The sequence below is a fragment of the Heliangelus exortis genome, chromosome 1 (genome assembly GCF_036169615.1).
Source record: "Heliangelus exortis chromosome 1, bHelExo1.hap1, whole genome shotgun sequence".
NCBI lineage: Eukaryota > Metazoa > Chordata > Aves > Apodiformes > Trochilidae > Heliangelus > Heliangelus exortis.
Window position 1 is genome coordinate 39794056 of NC_092422.1, and position 23753 is coordinate 39817808.

At 37.6% G+C, this 23753-nt stretch overlaps 1 long non-coding RNA gene across 1 annotated transcript in view; it reads right to left on the reverse strand.

Annotated features, from left to right (window-relative positions):
- Window positions 1-23215, reverse strand: part of LOC139791815 (uncharacterized) — a 70705-nt gene extending 47490 nt beyond the window's left edge. Inside the window, exon 1 of the long non-coding RNA XR_011724032.1 lies at window positions 23128-23215. This is a non-coding gene — a long non-coding RNA (uncharacterized lncRNA). The remainder of the gene's footprint in view (window positions 1-23127) is intronic.
- Window positions 23216-23753: the final 538 nt, after the last annotated feature.

A 23753-nucleotide genomic window follows, 5' to 3' on the forward strand; every position in this document is an offset into this window, starting at 1 on the left:
TTGTGGGTCATGGAAAACAGAACACTGTTCTAAGCTAAGCTTTCAGAATATTCCATAACTTGGATAACATTTTAAGAAAGACACTGCCTTTTGTCCTTTTAATAACTGTTTAGGTTCCCTGTGACAAATACAGCATTTGTTTATTTAACATATGATCCAATATAAATATCAAATCACCTGAAAGATTCCAATGTAGTTCAGTGCAGACTCATCAGATCTGATGGGAACATATTTACTGTATGGTCAGCATTTTAAAATTATGTTTATGTTTTCATATGCCAAACTTAGAAAACTACTGATTCCACAGAATTGACTTTGATAACCATTGCCTTGTGCTTTACTTCCAGCTTCAAAAATAAAGCCTTTATATTAGCATGAATTACACAAAAACCTGATTATTATTATTTTGTAATAAAATGCACCTCTTTATCCAAATTAATATGTAGCAATTAACATTTATGCCAATACTGTTAGAGTAATTGTCCCAGTTTCACTATTTAAATGTTTCACAGGTATTTAGATTAGTTTAAGGCAGTTGTTTACAGAGAAACTAAAATTTTGCAACCTTTTTTCTTTCTCTTTCCATCTGCAGAAAATAAACCCTATGCTTAACAATTGAGTTTATTTTTTATTGCTGTGCCCAAGGCAAAATCTCAGATTGGGGTTCACAATCTCAGAAGACAGACAGATTTAATATATTTGTCACTATCTTGACAGAGTGAAAATATTGCTTAAATTCAGGTGCAAGAGATGAGTCTTTGTGAAATAAATGTAATCCTCACAATGAAATGCTTCTCAGGCACTCAGTTTTCCAAGTTCTGATTAGAAAACATAAGCATTTTCTCTAATTGGCCTATCTGTGGTCACTGCTTTTGCTCAGATGCTTCCATTTTCCTTGTGTTTCTCAACCCAAAGTTGTGTGGTTATTGTTCCCTATTTACTGACTTCACTTATTTCTAAATAATGATAGTATTTTTCTCAAACATAAAAATGCACTTTCAAAGACTGAAAATGGAAAGGATAAAATTCTTAACTACAGTAAATAGCAGTAATAAAAATATAGCTCTAGGCTGATAAAAACGGAGTCTTTTTGAAGATCAAACATAGTGTCATGTTAGTAAGTACCAGGTGAGGTGTCCAGGGTTTCAATCTAGAAATACATCTGTAATTGTCTTTTGTCTTTATTTTCTAATTCATATTTAGGGGATTTAAAGATCTGTTGTAACAGGACTCTTGTTACATTTAATAAGTGCCATGTTGATTGGCGTACTCTAAGTAGGCTTTTCAGTTTGCCTGTGGGGAAATTTAATATAAAAACATTCAACATTCTTTTATTAGTGTTTTTTACTATTCCCAGTCCCATCAGACCTTTGGTGCAAGCAGTGTATTATTGAAAAGCTTATCTGTAAGAAGTGAGCCAAGGGGAAATTCAGCCTTTATTAATATTGACATCATGTTCCTGCACAATGGTTGTCTAAAGAAACTTTTCAATTGGATTTCAACTGCTTTGATGCAGTATAAATGGAAACAACTGAATGCATGATTTAACATAGAACAGTGAAAAATGTTGCAGCCTATATGCTCTAACATAAAGCATGTGTTCAAAGATACTACGTGGCTGTATTCTACAATGTTTCCAGTCAAGGCTTAGTTAGGAAAACAGGAAAAAAAAACCCAAATTGCTGTTTGCTTTAAGGACAGACTCCATTTAAAATGAAATTGCATTTTTGCATTGTTAACAAAGAATGGTGGAAAAAAGAGCTCAGTGTATTAAGATTAAGTCTGGGAACTTGGTGAAAGGGTTCTAGTCCTGTCTCACTTAAAAAAAAAAAAAAACACCATTCTGCAGCTTTGGACTAAATGTTAATGGGACAGATGTCCCAACCAGGGAAAAATTGAACAGGATCTAGAATTGGGAAGCCTCATTTTCTAGACTAGACTATGCTAATGGACCTCTAGATTGAAGCAAAAATCACTGGAAAGGACAAATGCCAGTGTCTTTAAGAGAACTGGGTATAGATATTTTTACTGTTTTCATAAAGTTAAAGAATACATACCCTTAAAAATTATAGCTAGAATGCATATTGCAAAGACTCAGTTTTAACACTATTTGCATTTGGAAAGAACAAAAAGGGAGAGAAGATGTGACATCACCTGAACAGGAAAATAAAGACCTAATCTGTTTGCTTCCTCATGTTAAAGAAGAAAGGATTGAAGAGTTAAAGCCAAATTTCCTACACAGTGACAATTCATGGTTGTCATGAGCTACAACCCTCCTCCTGGAGGCACATCACTACACAATGATGAATTTAATATTTACTGGGCTAGAGACAGAGGGCATAATGAAGTCTGGCTCTCTAGACAGTTCATTGAAATAGTCATTCAGAAGAAGCAGAAGTGCTAGGCCTCACAAAATCTATACCCATAATCTATTTTATCTGAAACTCATAGATTCATAGAATCATAGAATAATTTGGGTTCAAGGGACATAAAAGGTCATCTAGTCCAACCCCTCTGCAGTGAGCAGGGACACCCTCAACTACATCAGGCTTCTCAGAGCCTCGTCAAACCTCACCCTTGAATATCTTCAGGGTTGAGGCCTCATCTACCTCCCTGGGCAACCTCTTCCATTTTTCCATTACCGTCATGGTTAAGAACTTTTTCCTAAAATCCAATGCAAATCTACTCATCTCAAATTTAAAACCATTGCCCCTCATCTTATCAGTCCTTGCAAACAGTTCCTCTCCAGCCTTCCTGTAGGCCCTCTTCAGGTACTGGAAGGTTATTATTAGGTCTCTCCAGAGCCTTCTCTTCTCCATTTTGAACAGCCCCAGCTCCCTCAGCCTCTCTTTGTAGGAAAGCTGTTCCTACCCCCTGATCATTTTCATAGCCCTCCTCTGGACCTGCTCCATCAGGCCCATGTCCTTCTTGTGCTGAGGGCTCCAGAGCTGATGCAGCACTGCAGTTGAGGGCTTATCAGAGCAGAGTAAAGTGGCAGAATCACCTTTCTCAGTCTGCTGGCCATACCCCTTCTGATGCAGCCCAGGATGCATTGATCTTCTGAGCTGCAAACACACGTCCAGCTTTTCATCCACCAGTACCCTCATTCTCCAAACTGTACTGAGTGCAGATTGTACCAATCCAAGTACAAGACCCTGCACTTGGTCTTGTTAAACCCCATGAGGTTCACCTGAGCCCAGCTCTCCAGTTTACCCAGGTCCTTCTGGATGACAGAATCATTTATGTTGGAAGAGACCTCTATGATGATTGAGTCTAACTGTAAATATAGCACTGCCAAGTCCACCACTAAACCATGTCCCTAAATACCTCATCTACACCTCTTCAAAATACCTTCAGTGATGGTAACTACACCACTTCCCTGGTCAGCCTGTTCCAATATTTGACAACCCGCTTGGTGAAAAAATTTTTCCTAATATCTAATCTAAACCTCTCCTGGCACAACTTGAATCAATTTGCACTTATCCTATCATTTATTACTTGGAAGAAGAGACCGACACCCACCTTGCTACAGCATCCTATCATGTGGCTGCAGTTTCCACAGCCTCCTTTTCTACAGGCTAAAGAACCCGAGATCCCTCAGCCTCTCCTCATAAGAGTTATTCGCCAGAGCCTTCACCAGCTTCATTGTCCTTTTCTGGACATGCTCCAGAACCTCAATATCCTTTTTGTAGTGAGGGACCAAAACACATTATGCAAGGTGCAGCCACACCAGTGTTGAGTACAAGGGAACAATCATCTCCCTATTCCTGCTGGCCACAATGTTTCTGGTACAAGCCAGGATGCTGTTGGCCTTCTTGGCCACCCAAACACACTGGTGGCTAATATTCAGCTGGCTATCAACCAAAAACCCCAGGTCCTTTTCCACCTGGCAGCTTTCCAGCCAATCTTCCCCAGGCCTGTAGTGTTACATGGGGTTATTGTGACTCAGGTGCAGGACCCAGCACTTGCCCTTGTTGAATCTCATACAATTGGCCTTGGCCCATCAATCGAGCATGTCCAGATCCCTCTGCAGAGCCTCTCTACCATCAGACAGATCAACATTTTCTCCCAACTGACTGTCATACGCAAACCTACTGAGGGTGCACTCCATCCCCTTGTCCAGATATTTGATAGAGGTATTAGAACTGGCCCCAACACTGAGCCCTGGGGAAAAGCCTTTGTGACTGGCCACCAGCTGGATTTAATTCAGTTCTCCACAGCTCTCCAGGCTCTGCCATCCAGACAGTTTATGCCCATCTGGCCCAATAAGCAGCCAGTTTCTCCAGAAGAATGCCGTGGGAAACAGTGACAAAAGATTTACTAAAACCTAGGAAGACAGCATTTACAGCTTTGCCCTCACCCACTATGTGGGTGACCCACCTTGTCACAGAAGGAGATCAGGTTAGTCAAGTGGGACCTACCTTTCATAAACCTATGGCTGACTGGGCCTGGTCACTCGGTTGTTCTTCATGTTCCTTGTTATGACTCTCAAGATGACCTGCCCCATAACCTTATGTGATAAGTATTCTTTTTAGGTTCTGAATTAAAAAAAAAAAAAAAAAAATTTTTTATTCTTATGACAGTAGTGGCTGAAAATTCATATTCCAAATAAAGGGCTTTGGATTGTGCCCCACATACGGTCTTTCTGTGTTTTAGGCTGATACATCCTGACAACCTGTTTTACATTGTAACAGGGTAATCAGAATGCTCAAATGTTTCTCAAGTTTTCCCTGAACAAAATGTGTCATAGAATCACTGAGGACTTCATCTATGCATTATAGATGGAGATCAGGTAGCTGGTGGTGGTGTTGGATGTTGCAGACCTGCAAGCAGGTTTTCATGGTGAAACCACATTATAAAAGGTTTTCATTACAGTGCAAACAGGCCCTTGAGGAAGTGTTGTTATTAGGTACTGATTATATTAAAAGGAAAGATTATTCTGTATGATTCACAGAGGTGAGTTTATATGCTATTCCCTGCTCTCCTACCTCATTTCTGCTGCTTTTTTATCACAATAGTTTTTTCAGTGGTCTCATAAGGTGGCCTCTGAGGTGTGGTTGTCTCAGAACAGTCACATGTGTTCTGAAAAAAATGAGTACCTTATGTTCTGAATTTAAAAATATTTAAGAGATTACATCACTGGGTCTAGGTGAAGTAGGGAAGACCAAACGTGATGGGCAATTTTTCTGTCTTTAAACTTTTTTTTTTAGTTTAGTAGGCTCACAAGTCTCTGGGGCAGTGGAATTTAACCTAATGGAGATTCTAAGAGGAGCTACAACAAATGAACAGGAGATTCAGAAATAGCAATAAAAATATTGGATCAGTTTGTTCTCAAGAAGTCACAGAGCCATGATGACAACTGTAATTTATGCAACCTATACAAGAGGCCAGATATAGGACATATCATAGGGCTAATTGAAGAAAGAATATGAAGGATGTAGATGAAGCTCTGATGTTATTTCTACCTCCCAGAAGTATTATAGTATTCTAGATGTATTACTTAGTATCAGCTGAGAATGGTACTTGAGAGAGCTTTTAGTATACAAGACAGAAAAATAAAAATAAAAAGTGATCTCTTTTGTCTTCTTCTAACCTTGATTTTGTTTTCACCTAGGTAATAAAAATGAAAGAGAAATAGTCATCTTCTGTCCAAAACATTATACAGAGGACTATATTTGAATACTGCTCCAGCTTTTGGGCCTGTTTGATTTAAGCTGTCTATGAGGATTCTATTTGAACAACAGTATCTTAAGGCCCATGTAATTTAAATTTTCACAACTTTGGTTTCTTGATCCAAAAAAATTAGATGCCACTTATGAGAGGAAGTGTAAGCATTCATCTCTTCTTGGATCTTATTTCAGGTTTCTTAAGATAGCCATCTAAAATAATTTGAATGAATAATTTTCTGCAACAGTCTTTCTTCACTGTTTATAGAGGGAGTCCAGGAAACCGGCTTAGACTATGTGACTACATTTAGACAGTTGAAGAGATATGCTTAATTTCTACATAGCCAAAGATATATGAGAAGAATATCTGCCTAAATGTTTACTTAATTAGCAAGCTGGTGAGGAGACAGATCTCTTGCTGAAAAATAAAGCTGTGATGCTTTCAAATGCAGAAGCTTATTGACATGAGCGTCTAGGCAGATACTGTAAACAGTAACTATGGAGACAAGCATCTGAAACAATACACTATGATGTCTAGCAATTGTACAAATACATTTGATTGCTGGACATCAAAAATTAAAATTGACTCAAGGAGAGGAAAAAATGATGCAAATTTCTTCCATAAAGAGCAGCTGTATGTAACTGAAACTTGGCAGATCTGATCCTATTATTGCACGGATTGTTTTTAAAGCCAAAGAACACTGAGATTAGGTACTGTCATGTTAAGTCTCCTAAGGCATTCCTTGCTTTTTCAGAGGTCATTTAATTTACAAACTCAAGGTGCAATGTACAATATAATATCTTCTCTTTCTCAAATATCCTCTCAGATCCACAACTTCTTTCCCTGGGGATAGAGCCCCAACACCTGGGCTATCTGGTCTTATTGACTCTCTCATACTATCTCAGTGCCCTATTTTAGACACTAAGATGCTTTGAGGGGAGTGATAAAGAGACACTCTTCTGGAAGGTGAGTCTTGAATCCCTTTTACAGGAGCCAGCTCAGTTTGTCACAGCTGTGCTGAACTTGAGTTAAGAGGAGTAATAAAGCAGTGTCTACTGCTAAATAAAAGTCAGCCTGGGAATGACTTAAGGTCCAGGTTGAAGCTATCAGCTATGCTCACATTGCTGAAGGCTTACATCCTTATACCACACTTTTTTTGGAAAAAGCCAAACTGAAAGCCTCTGAAACAAATCCGGGGAACAAACTAGCACAACAGTGTGGATGAAGGAGAACCAGTGCTTCAGAACTCTCTCCAACCTTTTTTTAATTTAGCAGTGTAGACATACCAAATAGCCTCTCCTCAACATCAGTGAACCTCAAGCAGTGCATGGCTCTCCTTTCTACCCCTGATCTTGGAAACCCAGTGCTGAAATGTCTGTTCTGGCCAGTGCAGGTCCAGATTAAATCACCAGAGTTTTTTTCATCTTTCTGCCAAAGTAAAGCTACTGTACTCTTTTTGGATCTAAGCCATCTTCAGTGGCAGTATAACCACATTGACATTTGTGCCTGAGATAATAAATCCAGCCAGATCCAAGCTGTCTCTGAGCAGAGTCAGGCAGAACTGTGGCAGTTCACAGCACAGCTAGTCCATAAAGTGGGTGCCTGAAAACTGAACACGGCCACGTGAAGAAGTCTTTGTGCCTTCTGGCCTTACATTACATTATTATTTTACAGACTGCATTTTTTGTGTTCAAAGAAGCAAAACAAAAGAGCCCCACCCTAAAATGAGAACACTTGGTTTCTGAGAATAAACATAATTACTGCTGTGCATTTTAGCCAACAATAAATTATAAATAGAACATTAGTATCTCACAGGAGAATTCTGTCTTTTACAGTAGTGGCTATGATTATATACCACTCCAAATATTTAGAAACACAATTCATGTGGTGTGGAAGAAAAAAATGTTTCTATACTTCATAGAGCTGGCTGCACAGTACATTAAAGAACACTATAATTTTACTCTTGAGTTTTTTATAATCTCCAGATAAATTTATTTTGTAAAGTGGCAGAGTGTATTGCCATGAGGGTTCTCTAAAAACTTCACAATACAGATGTTATATAAATAGTAGCTATGAGAAATCAGTCAAGTTCCTGGAGTGACACATGAGATTCAGCAGGATCGTGGTCCACAGAATTTAAATTACAGAAATTCAAAATATGGCCTTTGTGCTCATTCGACAAAATTATTAGAAGGATTTTTATTTGTCTTGGGACTGTCCTCAGCTTTTCCTTGTGTCCAGTCAGAATAACTTCAGGTAAAATCTACCTTCATCAGATCAAAACTGAGAGCAAAGTGTTGGTGTATGGGGGAACAAGGAAGAAAAGCAGCATGGACAGCTGAAGGGCAGTTTAAGTTTGCAACTGGCGGCAACAAGCTGATAGGAACAAAAAAGAAAAGTGCCTGAACTTGCCTTCAAAGCTCATAGTAAACAGTTTCCACCTTGACAGTGTTCAAGTAAAACTTCTTCCACTGTCTGGCTCTGGCTGTAATGTTAAGAGCTGAGCAGGCATCATTGGGATCTGCCCAGAGAGGAGAGACACTTGTCAGCGAAAGGGCTGTGATTCTGCCTCAGACTATTTCTGTTGCTTGGTACTTTCTGAAAGGCGTTTCAGATCTGCTCTTTTGGCTATGTCAGCCAGACCCCTGAAACTCCTCCTGTTCCACTGACTGTCTTCTCTGAATTCAGGGAAAAAGATCTCTCAGGCAGGAAATACAGATTCCTTAAAAGCAAAATACATACAAATATGTGAATCCTGTGAGAGGAAAAAAGGGGCAATTTCAAGATTGTTCCAAAGAAGAATACTACAAATTAACACAAGCAGAGTTTTGTCATTCACATAACAAAACATTGGTTTTGCTCTCTTTCCATCTTCCCTTCTATGAAATAAGAATAGGAAGTGTAATTAATACAGCTAAAAAATGAAAATAGAGTACTAAGAATTGTGCAGGATAGTATTAAAGCTGTAGACACCTGTACTCTGAGAAGGAAAATGACAACTTTTCAGAAGGAGATTTTCCTGCTTTGTTAGACCTCTGCAAAACATCAAATTCACACACATACTCATAAAATATTATCATTGCAAAATTAAGTCATTGCTTATGATTAGAAATACCAAAACACATAATGTATACAGTTTTGTCATGGAGTGCAGTGTGTCTCTCACAGTAGAAAATACAATTTCATAAAAAGAGAAATTTTAATGACAATCTGAAAATCTTACAGTTTTATAGTGCTACTTTCCCCAAAGGTTTAAACCATCGTTTTTTTTCTCGACCCTAAACTCCAACAGAATCCCCTTAATCAGAAGTTAGGACTTGTGAACAGCAAACATGTAAGATTGTTAAGCCACACACAGAAAGCTGCTAATGAGGGTGTTAAAGTTCCCAGCAAATTAGCCTAAAGATATTTTGTTATATATGAAAGCATTCTGCTAACTTCTAATGATATCTTGGAAGAATGCTTTTTAAATCCCTGCAAACTAAACATCAGCTGAAAAACTAGAAAGCCTAAAAAACATTACAGATCATCATAAAGCAGACTTGGATAAAATAGGTTAGCTCATAAATCAGAGCTACAGAATCAACTGCAGGATAACTAAAACAGCGGAAGCAGTACTGTTTGCAAAGGAACTCAAACTCCAAACAATGCATCTCACCAATAGAAAACAAACACATTAAAAGAAAGGAAATTAGTGAAGTCATTACACAAACCCAGCTGGGAACCCAGCTGTTTAAAGATGAAGCAAGTTTTCTATTTCTTGATCTTTGGGAGTGTCTAATTAGAAAACAAACTAAAAAGTTGGTCTCCAAGACAGTATTAAAATGAAAAGAAAAAGCTTCCTCTCAGAATCAGCTTCCTCTGCTGTGACAGAGCAGTTTTTTTGGAACGCTGAATAACCAAGCAAAAGAGAAGCATTACTGCTACAGAGCTATGGCATCAGTTTTACTTAAACAGGGGCTGCAGTGTACATGAGCATACTACTATGAAGTATGTATGAACAGCTTTTGTTTTGCAACTTACCTGTTATGCTTTTAAACCAGTGTTTAAAGCATTAAATAGATATATTGTAAGCCTGCAATGTTAATCACCTTCCTTGGTCAAACCAATCAGGCAAGTACCGTGCTGCTAACAACATAAAGGCAAATTGTACTTAGGACCACAGAAAATGAACTGCTGCCCAGGGCCACCTTACCTGCTGGAGATATGCAGAAAAATATGTTATTTTAGCTCTACAAATGCAATCCTAGCATTGTAATTCTTTATTTTCGTGGCACTACTGCTTTGATACTGATAACATTAATCATAAAGGAATAAGAAGGGGTATTACAAGCATAGAGATCAGACTGACAGTCAGCAATGAGAAGGTAAAGGAGACTGAAATTGAAAAAGTACAGGCAAAGGTATACTGACTGGGGGGGTGAGTGTAACATTACTTCTGACTATATGCATCTAGTAGTTTTAAGACCTTTGAGAAGATGAATGTGAAGATAAAAAGCTGTTGTGAGACAAAGGACCTAAGTAATCACTCTTCTATTTTGGGATACTTGTCATTAGATTCAGTGAGAAAGACACAGGAATTAAAGATCCGTTTCCCAGCTGAGTTCAAAACATGCTTCAAATGTAATTTGTCCCTACAATGCTTAAAAATTGAATTTTTTTTTCAGATTTTTTCATCACAATGTATACTCCTTAAATCTCAAATTATCATCATTGTTGTTATTACTCTTTATTATACCTCATCTACTACAAAGCCGTAATTTATGTGAATTTAATGGTCATGTTTAAATTGCAATTGTTAAAAATATTTCCCAATATGATTCAGTTTTTCAGTGCCATACACTGAGATGCTAATACAATCACCACGAATCTAGAAGCAGACAAGGTGAGGTTTAAAGTTTCAAATGATTTAGTGCAAGGGAAGAATCTTGAGGCATCAAGAATGGTATTAAAAAAATGTACATGAAGCATGACTGTGCAGTAAAATTGTTCTAATGACTTTTTAAGAACACTATGTATAAGCTGGGTATTAAGCCAGTGCTTAAAGATATTGGAGTTAATCTTTCAAAGAGTACCTCTTTTTAGATTAGATGAATAAAACTTTAATTTGGTATAATATTGGAAGCATGTGGGTTCACTTTTACAGAAAAGTATTATTCATCATGAACCAGTCTACAGGTTAAATTAATTCAAGGTTTTTATTAAAATACCTCACTGGTATGTAGTGATTTTTATTCCTCCATTGGTTCACACAGTAACTAAATCTAAATCTGTCTTCTTTCTGAAATTTTAGCTTCCCATCTCTCCTGGATTATACATCGCAAAGCTTTAAATCTGGAGAAAGTCTTCTAGGATCCAAAGAACTATCAGATTTCTACTTTCCTTTTCCACCATACTTGTAATGTTTAAGATGTTTAGCTTGCTCTTTCAGTCTCCTCTCTCCAATGTCCAGTTTTCTCCCATGTGAGGAAGAGATATCTACAATCTTCCTAGTGGTTAGACAGGTGCCAGTGACTACGTAGAGGCCATTTTCCAAATTTTTGCTGTAGCAGGTAATTATGAGCAAGGAATAGCTTTGGAACTGAGTTAAAACGTTTCCTGTGATGTCCTATCACAGTAAAGAATGCCTGAAGGTCCTCCAGGAACTGTTCCGTCAAGGAAGGTCTCTCTCTGAGCCCTGCCTTTCCAAATCTCTCATAAACAATTCCATAAAACATGTGTTTAAAAATATTTAGAGGTTACAATGTAGACAATAGCTACTTGGGGATTTTAAAAAGGGTTCATCATTTACGAACATTAATTCATAACACTTGCACTAGCCAGCAAATTTGGGCAGCTGACAGGACACCTATCTTGATATTGTTCTAACAAAGGTGTGTGTTTTTGTTTTTTTTAAAATCCATCTACTGATCTCCTGTTTGAAATTAATCAATGTTCAGTAAAATAATTGGACTTTAAAACCGCATGCAAATATTAATTACCTGCACAGAAAACCACTGCTCAGGGTGGAGTATAGATTTTTTATTTGAATGAGGATCTTTTCTTTCAAAGATTTTGAAGAACTTCTTAAGAAAACCAAATCTTCCAGGAGGAAAATAAATGAGGCAATCTTGAAAAATTTTATAAACTTAGATGGGTAGGTAAAAAAGTAAAATTTCTTAATTATGATATAGTTCAGGTGATACAAGCGCACTTGAAATTTGCACAAAGTACAGGAGGTTTCTGAAAAGCGGTCTTGCTTGAAACTTAACATGGTTCCTAGATTATACCTTGTTTTCCAATTTTTCTGCCAGCTAGAATTTTTCCACTTTTAAATTATTGTTCCTTATGTTTTCTTTCCTTCTACCCGTTTAAGTTTTCCTTGCATTTATTTCTCATGAGTTATTAAGAATGAAATCACTCCAGGGCAGGGAACTTGTATTATTTATTTTTATATAATTTTACCTAAGTGTATAGCATTATATAGATTCTTTTAATTTTAAAAGAATTCTAAGAATTTTAAAAGAATTTTAAAAGATTCTTTTTTAATTTTTCTAGCAGGATTGATTTTGAGTCAATTTTGTTTTATTATGTTCCTTTCATTTTTTCAGAGTTGGGTATTTTTAAATACATATTTAAATATTTACGTTTCATTATTGTGTGTGTATATTACATTATTTTACTTAATCATCTGGTTTGCCTGTGAGCAGTCCAAGTTTCAAGGCACAAAACCTTGGGTCTGCTGGAGGTAATTTGAATTTTACCTTTTTCGTCATCAGGGTTGAGATTTCACCCACAACCAGTGGAAGCCGTGGTCCCTGTGTTGTTGCCATAGATTGCGGGGGAATCTGTAAACTGCCAGCTTCCTTCTTAATTAATATGATTGTGTCAAAACTGTTCTGTTCTACTCAGTATCTCGTATTCAGTTTCTTTCATTTTTCTTTAGGGTTTTATCTTTTCTCTCCAGTTATACTCATTTCTTTAACAAGAATGTTTTTCCTGACATTTTCCTTTTGACAAATATACCACCCCTGTACAGTTCTGCTTTGCTTTTCTTATGCCTTCCTCACTTTCTATTTTCTTTGAGATTCTTCTCTCTACCTCTTTTTAGTGATCTCCAATTTCTCATTCCCAAACCTTTTACAGTTTTTAGTCTTAGTTCATCAAAGTCTACTCTTCTCACCCCCACACTGTCAAATAATAACATTCTCTTGCTTTACATTCATTAGCAAAAACAAACAAAAAACACCTCCTGAAAAAGCTAAATATTATTATTATTTTTATTAACTTATTTTGCAAACAGGGAAGTAAACCAGAAGGCAAAATAATTATACAAAACAAGAGGAGGAATGAGTGTTTAGATCCAGAATTAACACACAGAAGAGGATCTATAACTTGTCCTGTGGCTGAGGATTTCTTGTGCTATTGGGATGCTCCTTCCCTGGCCCTGCAATTATATTTCCTGCTAGGCTGAAGCAGGCAACAGCCTCATTGTCATTTTGCAGCAACAAATGGAAATTGAGCCCAAACAGAATTTGGGCTGTTTCCACTGTTTGCAGCTCACAGAAGGGCCCCTCTGAAATCAGGGATCAGGTATAAATTATACTGAATAGGCTGACATCAGTTTGGGGAGTCGCAGCATCCAGAAACTCAAGAGGTCTCAAGCTTCAGAGACATCTGAATATGTCTCTGGCAGAGACCTGGCAGTCTGTATGTGCTAGGAATCTTTGTCCAGGCTGTATGGTATTCTCTGGGGAAAAAATACTGCCCAAAAAAATACCCCAAAAATACCCAAAGCAAAAATACAAAGCTGTCTTCCTAAGCTGACTGAAGAAGATTTCTAGTGAGAGTATTTTCATTATCTTCTACTAATAATTGAGAGAAAATCTAAGAATTAGTTTATGAAATTTGATGCATTTTTATTAGCAATGGGTTCTTTTTATGCTAGCACAAATATAGGATGCTACTTCAGGGAAAATAAAAGGTGATTTTAAATAAAAATGAAGAATAACCATCGAGGGCATTTGTTTCTTTTTCTCATTATACACAGCTGTTGTAAAGCTGGCAAAGATGTGTGCCAGAAAGCTACATATCTGATACTACAAACTGTTTGTTTCACCCTTTATTCAGTAACAGCTGGTAAAATGGTATTTAAGAACAGTTTTGATTTAATCTAATGAGAAACTATGTTGCAATGTACTGTACTGCCTGCAGAAAATAATTGGACAAACATTGATTTTTATGTTGCTATAATAGTTTCATTTTCGATAAATAGGAATTTATATGCAGAGTTATTTTCTACCATTCCTCTCTCTGTATACAGGCTAGACATTTGCTTGCAAACAGAACAAAATAAACAAAATGAACCAGTCTTGAAATGAAGCTTAGCTGTTTCAGAGCTCCCAGAACTGGAAAAGATCTCCCTTAAGAATTCAGTTTTATGTTTAACTGACAATAGGCCAAGATGGTGTCAAAAGGAACTGGACAGTGGGATCTACAGAGAGGCAGAAGGAAATGAGGGCACACCAATACAAAAAAGGAGGGTAAGCAGAAGACAGACACAAAGGGTAACATAAACTGAACTTTACTGTTCAGTTTCATATATATGCCACCTACAATTTGAATTATTAAATATCTGATGTATATGTTTTATGAATAAAATAGTTCCTAAATAGTCTGAGATATGATAGCAGACAAAATATAGTATCCACAAGGGCTTTGACTCAAAGCAGTTACTTTTCTACATTGATATGAACACAACTGGAATTTTGCTTAATTTATATAAGTGTAAATCGAGGTCAGAATCAGGCCTAAAGGTATATATATTTACTGAAAAACAAAAGAAGTAGGCAAGGAGCTGGACACTCAATCATTCACACTAATCAACTGTTACCTACCTTATCATTTTGCACTACAACTGACTCTATCAAAGACAAAGACTGGAGGCATTCATCTGAGAATAATTCACCCGGTGGATCTTTACTGAATGTCCAAACCACACAACATGTTACCCCTTCTCCCTCAGCAGTGCTCCAACATCCTCCCAAGAGGTTTTTCATTCTTAAGCATCCTCAGGCACAATACAGTTTCTCTCAGCTTTATGTTATAAAACCATTAATCTTGTTGATGGCGACACAAGTTCTTACATCAGTTCAGACCCTTCAAACTGAAAATACACAAACAAAAGTAGAAATGCATTATAAGAGCCACAGGGAGTCTTTACAGAAAAGAAATTATCGCCAACCCAAGGAGTTTGATTAGAGAAGCTGGCCCAAAACATAGTGGTGGTGAATCAGTCCCTGCCATGTGGGCTGGTTGTCAGGGATCAGTCTCTAGAAGTAGCAGTGTAGACATAGCTGTGGGTGCCACCATGAAGATAGTTTTCCTTTGAGGGCTAGATGGGAGTGCCACAATGAAGCAGTCATTAGAAGACCAGGGGTTTGAATATATCACCTTGCCTTTAACTAAAAATTTAATCCAAATCAAATATATTTGGTCACAAATACTTTTAATTCTCCCCAGTCTCATTATTTTTCCACTTTTTACAATCTGTATTCCAGGTCCACCCATTGAACAGTGGATACATCAGAGCAAGAATCATAATTAGTTACTAATGTAAGCCTAAAAATTGTACCACTCAATCTTATGTCTTATAGTATAGTCTTGAAATACTCATGTGTTGGCTGTTCTCTGATCATAATTTCTACCTAATGCCTTTCAGAATACAAATGCTTTTAAATTTTAAAAGTTATGTTAATACTCAAGTCTTGTTCAGCCTAACTTTGCACCTTAACGGCAACATCTGGATCTCAAAACTTAGAGAGACACCTGATGTACATACTATTCATATATTTCATAGAATCATAGAAACATAGAATAGTTTGGGTTGGAAGGGACCTTAAAGATCATCTAGTTCCAGCCCCCTGCATGGACAGGGACACCTCCCACCAGACCAGGTTGCTCAAGGCCCCATCCAACCTGGCCTTGAACACTTCCAGGGAGGGGGCAGCCACAACTTCCCTGGGCAATCTGTTCCAGTGTCTCACCACTCTCAAATGAAAGAATTTCTTCCTAATGTCTAACCTAAATCTCCCCCCTTGAAGTCTGAAACCATTTCCCCTTGTCCTCTTCCTACACACCCATGTAAAAATCCCTACCCCAGCTTTCCTGTAGGTCACCTTCAGATATTGGAAGGCTGCTGTAAGAGTCCTCTTGTCCAGGCTGAACAACCCCAACTTCTTTAGTATGTCTTCACAGGGGAGGTGCTCCAGCCCTCTAAACATTTTAGTTTCTCTCCTCTGGACACATTCCAGGAGCTCTATGTCCTTCTTAAGCTGGGGATTCCAGAACTGGACACAGTGCTCCAGGTGGGGTCTCACAAGAGCAGAGCAGAGGGGGAGAATCACCTCCCTCAGCCAGCTGTCTGTGCTTTTGATGCAGCCCAGGACCTGGTTGGATTTCTGGACTGCAAGTGCACAATGACAGCTCATGTTGAGCTTCTGGTCCACCATCATCCCCAAGTCCTTCTTCTCATGGCTCTTTACAATCCTTTCTCCTCCCAACCTGTATCCATGCATGGGATTGCCTTGACCCAGGGGTAGAACCTTGCACTTGCCAATGTTGAACTTCATGCAGTTTGGATGAGCCCATTTCTTGAGCCTGTCAAGGTCCCCCTGGATGGCATCTCTTCCCTCTAGCATGTTGCCTTTGATATATCTTATTTTGACGTACCTTGGTTCATCCCTGAATTTCCCTGTTTATTTTTCCTTTTTATTTGCACTATTTCTTCTGTAATTTGTGAACACTTTTAAAATTATTATTTTCTGCAGTGGGAACAAGTGCAACTTCTATATCTATACTTTCTTTTTTGAACTATATTTTCTGCTGGTGAACTAGAGTACTGTCTATTGTCCATACTTCCCTTTGCTTCCACTGTAAGGAGGAAACTGACCTTATGATGTAGGGGCATGCCATTTTGTAAATGAAGGAACTTGTTTAGGAACTACAAAAATCACTTTCTTCTTTGTAACAAAGCCTAAGGAACCCATAAACTGAACCAGAATTCCTTTAGTCTTTTCTCTGCTCAATTGAGCCAGGTGTCCCATGGCTTTCCCTACCCTACCCATTATCTACAGTTCAGGTGCACACAGTTGTTTAACATCCTGAGTACTATGAAAAAAGAGGAGTGTAAGAAACACCACAATGTTTTCTTATATGATTCTTCTTTGGGTGATTTAAAGCTACCCTTATTTTAGGGTTTCATGGAAGTTATTTTGCAGAGACTGGCTTAGAAATGCACACCATCAGCTGTTTCTTAACCTTTTTACACATTTTCAAGCTGGCATTTTTCCACATATTAAGAATGAGCCCTGTCATGTAATCATCCTTTGGATGATTACAACTTCAACTTAAGTTTATTGGGGCTTTTCAATGTGATTCTAATACAGGATAAAAAGCACTCATGACATTTGATACCTATTAATTTGGGAATTCACAGTTTAATACCTTCAGCATTGTGAGTGTCTTACTTATTTGCAAATACATTTCAAAGTGTGTTTACTTGTGCTTATAATGACATTATGCTGAGAATATTTTCCCCTCAAAGGAATTTATCATATTTTGTTTGCTATTACCAACATGTTTTTTGAGCTGTTAGTCTGAAACAAATATTTAGACAAGTGAAGGAAGTAGTATTATTATTTCTCCCATTGCACATTAGTAAAATGTAAAGTACTGTGCACCTAGATTGTTATCTGTTTCTGATGAAGCTTGTGATTATATTTTCTGGGTTTAGTTTGAAAGCTAAGACATCTGTTTATCTGGTGCATACAGAATAACTCTCATGTCTCTTCATCTCTAAAATTTTCAAAGGCTTTCATTCTGTTTTAAATCCTTTGAAGAAGCAGTAATCAAAGACAAAAATTATCAGAGGTACATTTTTGTTTTCCAAACAATGAAAATAACAACGCTCATCCTACTCCGATTTCAGGCACTTGCAATGAAACTTCAAACCTGGAGATTTGCCACACAAATCAAAAGTAATATGGGTAGCAGCAAACTCCAAAGTACTGGCTGGATTACATTTACTATGGGTACAACCCCCCAGACTTCAATTCATCATATAAATTTAAACCAGGAATTTAAATAATAAAGACCAATAAGGCAATGCACAGACTTCAAAAAACATATCCCATCACAGCATGACAATGCATCAAAGTTTTTTTCTCCTCCTTTTTTATTCAGATAAAGAAATCAGGAAGAATAATGGTGAAATGCCTTTGTAGCAAAAAAACATTCTGAAAACAGAACATTGAACAAACATTATTTTGACATTCAAACCAGATTTTCAATTTCAAAACTTAGATTGAAGTAATATTTTCCAAGAAGGAATCAATATATTATTGAAAAGAAATTGGCATTGCAGTTGAACTGTCTTAAGTAAGATTTTTTTTCCTGCCAAATCTATTCAAACCACTGTTTTATTTAGCACTTGAAGAGAAAATTAACAGAAGTCTTTGCTGAAGAACTGAAAAATTTACTTTGCATTTTTCATTCATTTATTGCTTCTAATGTGACCATTGCATTTGGAATATGCTTTGGGCAGAAAGGTGAGCATACTTAGAGAAGTTAAAAATAGTGGGAACATATAAAAATTTTTGTAAAAATTCTATTTAATTTGTATTAGATTTGGATATCATGGGTAAAATATCACACAAACATGATGATTAAGGTTTTCTCTATTCTCTTTTGTTTTATTAGATATTGCCACAACGAAGGCGATAGTTAAGAACAAATTTTGTATTCAGTGACAGAATTCTTGGTATGAAGCTTTTGATGTCTGCACTGTAGTCACCTATTTATCCAACCATCCTTCACAGTCAATGCAGAGAAACATGTTTCTATTCTACTATTCACCTGACCTACTGTAGGCTTAAGTTTTAAAATCAAATTAATTGCACTCTAGAAGCATCTATAAAGGTAGCTCATATATACATTATAGGCATTTGTGGTTTAAAGGATTTCACTCTAGGTTTGTGTATTTCCTTCTGCCTTCAGTTTGTGACAAGCTGTTGGTGGTTTCATATATGAACTCTAAGTTGACAAAACAGAAAACAATAGAAAAAGGAAGCTATTAACTTCAAGACTGAGTTTAAAATGCTCAGCACTATCAAAATACATCTTTGATACTGAAATGTGGTTTACATCAGTTTGATTAACCTTAACAAGTACTGCAACAAGAGCTGAAAGTGGCAGCTGTCCCTGATGTTATCCTGGGACCACATCCTTGCTGCCCATGAAGTGCAGTGCTCACTGTCTGTGCTGCACTTCACCAACATCTTTCAGATGGTCTAAGCCCAAGCTAGAACTGAATGTGGTGATTCCCTCAACCCTTCTTCTGCCTGTATATTCTACACCCCTCCTCTCCCCCACTGCCCCCTCATCCCCCCTTAATATTTACTCATAAAGGACTGATTCAGCTAAAAAGTTTAAATATTTAGGAGGCTGGATGTTGGATCAGTTCCCAGATCCAGCTTACAAGGTAGCCATATTATCTCACCTGCTGGCACAAGGGCAAGGTAGGAACGGGCAGCTGAGGTGGGAAGGATGGAGGGATCGTCTCCTTTTGTGGTGTTTCATACTTAAGTTAGATTAAAGTGTTCATGAAAGCACAGCCTAATTTAATTCATATTTCCTAGGGCCTCAGTGTTTCCAAGATAGATGAGCGACTGTCACACTCCCTGACTCTCACTTCTACCTCCCTCCCCTCCATCTGGGAACAACCTCAAGATGCTATCACCACAGCAGCAAAAGAGCCCTCAAAAGCATATTTGCCTGTCAGCTGGGTAGTTGACTTCAATTAGAAGTGTGAGGAGTTTTGTCCTCTAGGTCACAGGTAGATTTTTATAGCCAGATTGGGCTACCTAACAAATCTATTTGTATCCCTTGCCTTTACCTGCATGATTTGCATTTCTGGTTCTGGGGGAAGGCAAATAGCAATTGGGGTAGTTGGGCATATCTTACGACCTTGCTAGAAATGAAAAATTTCAAATGAAAGTAAAAAACAAATCAGTTACTATGAATAAACTTGAGATCTTCAGGTTACAGTTATAAAAAATGAGAAATAGAAAAAATTAAGGAAATCAAAAGTAAAGAGGGAAAGAAAGGGAAGAAAAACAGATACATGATATTTTTAGTATAATAATGTAGTAAAAATGGTCTAATAAACATCCAACATATATTGGTAGCCCTTCTCCCTCAAATGGGTAGGTATTATTTCAAAAGTTATGCATAATTCTGTCTTAATAAAATTCCTTTAAATGTCAACTTCTCAGAATTTTAAAGAGAGAAACTTTTTTATTTGAATATTGATAACCTATCTGCTATAAACCATTATGCTAGCAAGAATTCCAGAGAGGGAGAGAGAAAAACAACTGATGCCTTTGTTGAATATTTCTAAAAGTGTAGCTGGTTTAATGATTATTATTTCCACAGCAAATAATCATTTTGGCTTGTTGCTTTCAGCAGCTCCTGTTCTCTCCTCTGCCCTGGGCATTTGCTCCCTGCTTCACCTGGAAAAATATTCCCCTGTTCAGTTGCATTGTACATGTAGAAATCATTGACCCAAATACTAAGTCAGGTGTATTTGACCACTCTTTAGGAACAGAGTGCCTGAGTGTGAACTCAGATAAAAGGTTTTGTTTAGAAGACTGATTTAACAAACAATACATCAAACAGATTTTGGACCCTACAATTGAAAGTATTGCAAGAGTAATCTATTTAATTTCTAATCCCTGTCACAAGTTTTAGATGAGCTCTCTCAGAAGAAGGGAAGTCTGATTTGTTTAACTGGCCCCCAGTGTCGATCATTCAGTGTTAATAAAATGTCCCATTGTAGACAAGGGCTGTCAGCAGTAGGCTTTTCTGAGACTACTGATCAGCACTGAACTGCATGTGAAGATGAGAATAAGACATTTTCAGCAACTGACTTGCACATCCATAGGTGTAAATCCTGTGCTGAAACGGGCACATGAAAGTGGAATTGAATGGAATTCAATTGCTTAATGTGCCTGGTGCCATTTTAAATGCCGTGGGCTATTTCTCATCAGGAGGCAGTAAAAACCAAGAGGAGCTCTCTCACAGCACTCAAGACCCAATGTCCACAACACAGGCATCTCACTTTTTTTTCTTTTTTTTTTTTACTTTGAGCTATGTCTAATCTGGTCCCAAAGAATGAACATTCATTTGAAGAGCCCCTGCGGAGAGCATCTTCCAGTTTATTTTCTTCCCCCCAAAAAAGCACTGTTCACATGCTCTGGGATGGCCTTGGGATGGGAACCATAGCATGGAACAGGGAGTCAGGAGATTTGTGTCAGAAATGTGCTCCTGATCCAAACACCCCCAGGGTATCTGAGCCATTCAGGTTTGCAGATATGTCAGAGACTATGGAAGAACTGTTCCTATCTAGAGGAACATTTAAAGGGTAGGTGAGACACTTCAGTGTGTCTGCAATAGCAGCAAACACCTCTGCCACTCCCTAAAAGCAAAGGGAATTGGATGAAAAGATCTGACTGGAAAATTAAAGAAAATCTGAGCCCTGTGAGTGTGCTGCCAAAAACAATCCCCTTAATATTCCTGTCTGTGAAAGCAGAGCTCCGTGACAGTAAACGAGGTATTTATATATATTTACACAGATTTTTTTTCTTTTATCTTCTCTGTTTGCATAGGCCTATGAATCTCTGAGAATTATCTGCATTCATCTGCCTGAGTCCTCCCACTTGGTTTTGTATCTTTTCAGTTCTCTCTTTTCTTTATTTCCAGAAGTCCACATGGCAACTTTCCAATTGTATTTATCCCCTCCAACTAATTTGAGTCACATAAATGAAAGTAATTTGAGTCACATAAATGCAAGTAATTTGAAGCATTATTGCGAGAGATTTCTGTTTGTCTCTTTAATTAAGCAGTTGTTCACAGGTGCATACAGTTACAACAAAATTAATTGATAACTTTATATTGCAGTTCTTCAGTCTGCTGCTATGTGGTGTTTGCAAACAGTGCCATTAGATACAGGATGTCTTATTTTGTTCCTAACATTTTCCTTCTTTTTCTTCAGAAAAGGTTAGGACAGATTGACCTTTCCAATATATATACTGGAAAATCTTTCCAAGCACTAAAGGTAATTTTCTTAAGAAGGAAACAGAGCAAATGTTTATTTATGGAATGATTTATTACCAATGGAAGATCTGCGACTCTGTTTTATTTCTCTGCATCCACAGCAAGTATCTTGAATGCCAAAAATCATTGCTAGGGGAAGCTTGTAGCTTCTTATGGAAATTGTGGGTACTTCATTTATTGTTGTCTATGACTTCACGACATAAAGAATTGTTACATGACTATTAATAACTTTTCTTTAAATGATCAATATTTTCTTTGTTCAAACTAAAACACTAAAAATAATACAAAGACATGGACATCCCGGAAAAGCTTTAGAAATATAAGCACATAAATATGATTTCATCCTACATGACTCTGCATACCTAACTTCAGGTCATACTGGAAGTCCAAATGGATGAAGATGGGCATCTGAAGTGATCCTGCCCCTGTACTCAGCACTGGTGAGGCTGCATCTCGAGTCCTGTGTTCAGTTCTGGACCCCTCACTACAAGAGGGACCTTGAGATACTGGAGCAAGGTCAGAGAAGGGCAACCAAACTGGGGAAGGCTGTGGAGAACAAATCCTGTGAGGAGAGGCTGAGGGAACTGAAAATGTTTAGTTTGGAGGAGAGTGAGAGGAGACCTTATTGATCTCTACAACTCCCTGAAAGGAGGTTGTTGGGAGGTGGGGGATTGGCCTCTTCTCTCAAGTAAATAACAATAGGACTAAGGGAAATGGGCTGAAGTTGCATGAGGGGAGTTTTAGAATAGATATCAGGAAGAATTTCTTTACAGAAAGAGTAGCCAGGCACTGGAATGGGCTGCCCAGGGAAGTGGTGAAGTCACCACCCCTGGAGGTATTGAAAAAACATGTAGATGTGGCATTTCAGGACATGTACTACTGGGCATGGTAGTTTGGTTGTTTTTTCTGGGTTTCTGGTTGAATTCAGTGATCTAGTAATGATTCAGTGATTCTGTGGTAATTCAGAGGGCAATTCAGCTGATCTGAAGTTCCAGTTTTTACCTGGAACTGTATTTTCTCTTTATTTATGTATTAGGTATCAAATTATGTGGAATGAATTTAGGCTACAGGAATATTTTCATAGCATACATTTTTTCTGAAATACCTTTATTTTTTATTTTCTATCCAGTTCTTATTTTAAGATCAAAATACATGTTCAAGTTGCTAAGCAGATACCTTTGTTCAGTGAATGATTAAGTAGATCAGTGACTATGATATTTTTCAATTCTTCTTAACAGGATTCTTATTCCTTGCAACAAAAGCAAGAGAAGGTAATAAAATAATAATAAATAAATAGATTTAACTTACAATTAGCTTCACAATGGAAGTGATAAAAGGCATACTTTTTCTTCTACATTTAGACAGTTCCAAACTTCTGCCATATGCTTTTCCTATTGATTAACTGGTGACAGCAATAATATCAGCATTGTCCTAAAATTTAATATATTAATCATTTTCTACAGAGCAAACTCTGCCTAGTAAAGTCAAATCCAAACCTATGCCATCTAGAAACAGAGTAGAAGGTCACACTAAAATGAAAACACACTTCAACCTCTGACTGAAAAAGATTTAGGGATCAAAGGGTAAACCAACCAATTGCTGCCAATGGTTTATCTGAACACTAAACTGGAGTGTTCTCTTAAATTTTTCGTGGTCTTGTTAGAACAGCTGATGTAGACATTGGGCCTGGGAAAGAAGACATTAACTGACAGTCCAAATGAAGTTATTTTACTCCATATTGCATAAAACCAGGGCCACGTATCATAGAATCATAGAATTGGCTGGGTTGGAAGGGACCTCAGAGATCATCAAGTCCAGCCCTTGATCCACTACTGCTGCCATTCCCAGACCATGGCACTGAGTGCCACATCCAGTCTCTTTTTAAATATCTCCAGGGATGGAGAATCCACTTCCCGGGGCAGCCCATTCCACTG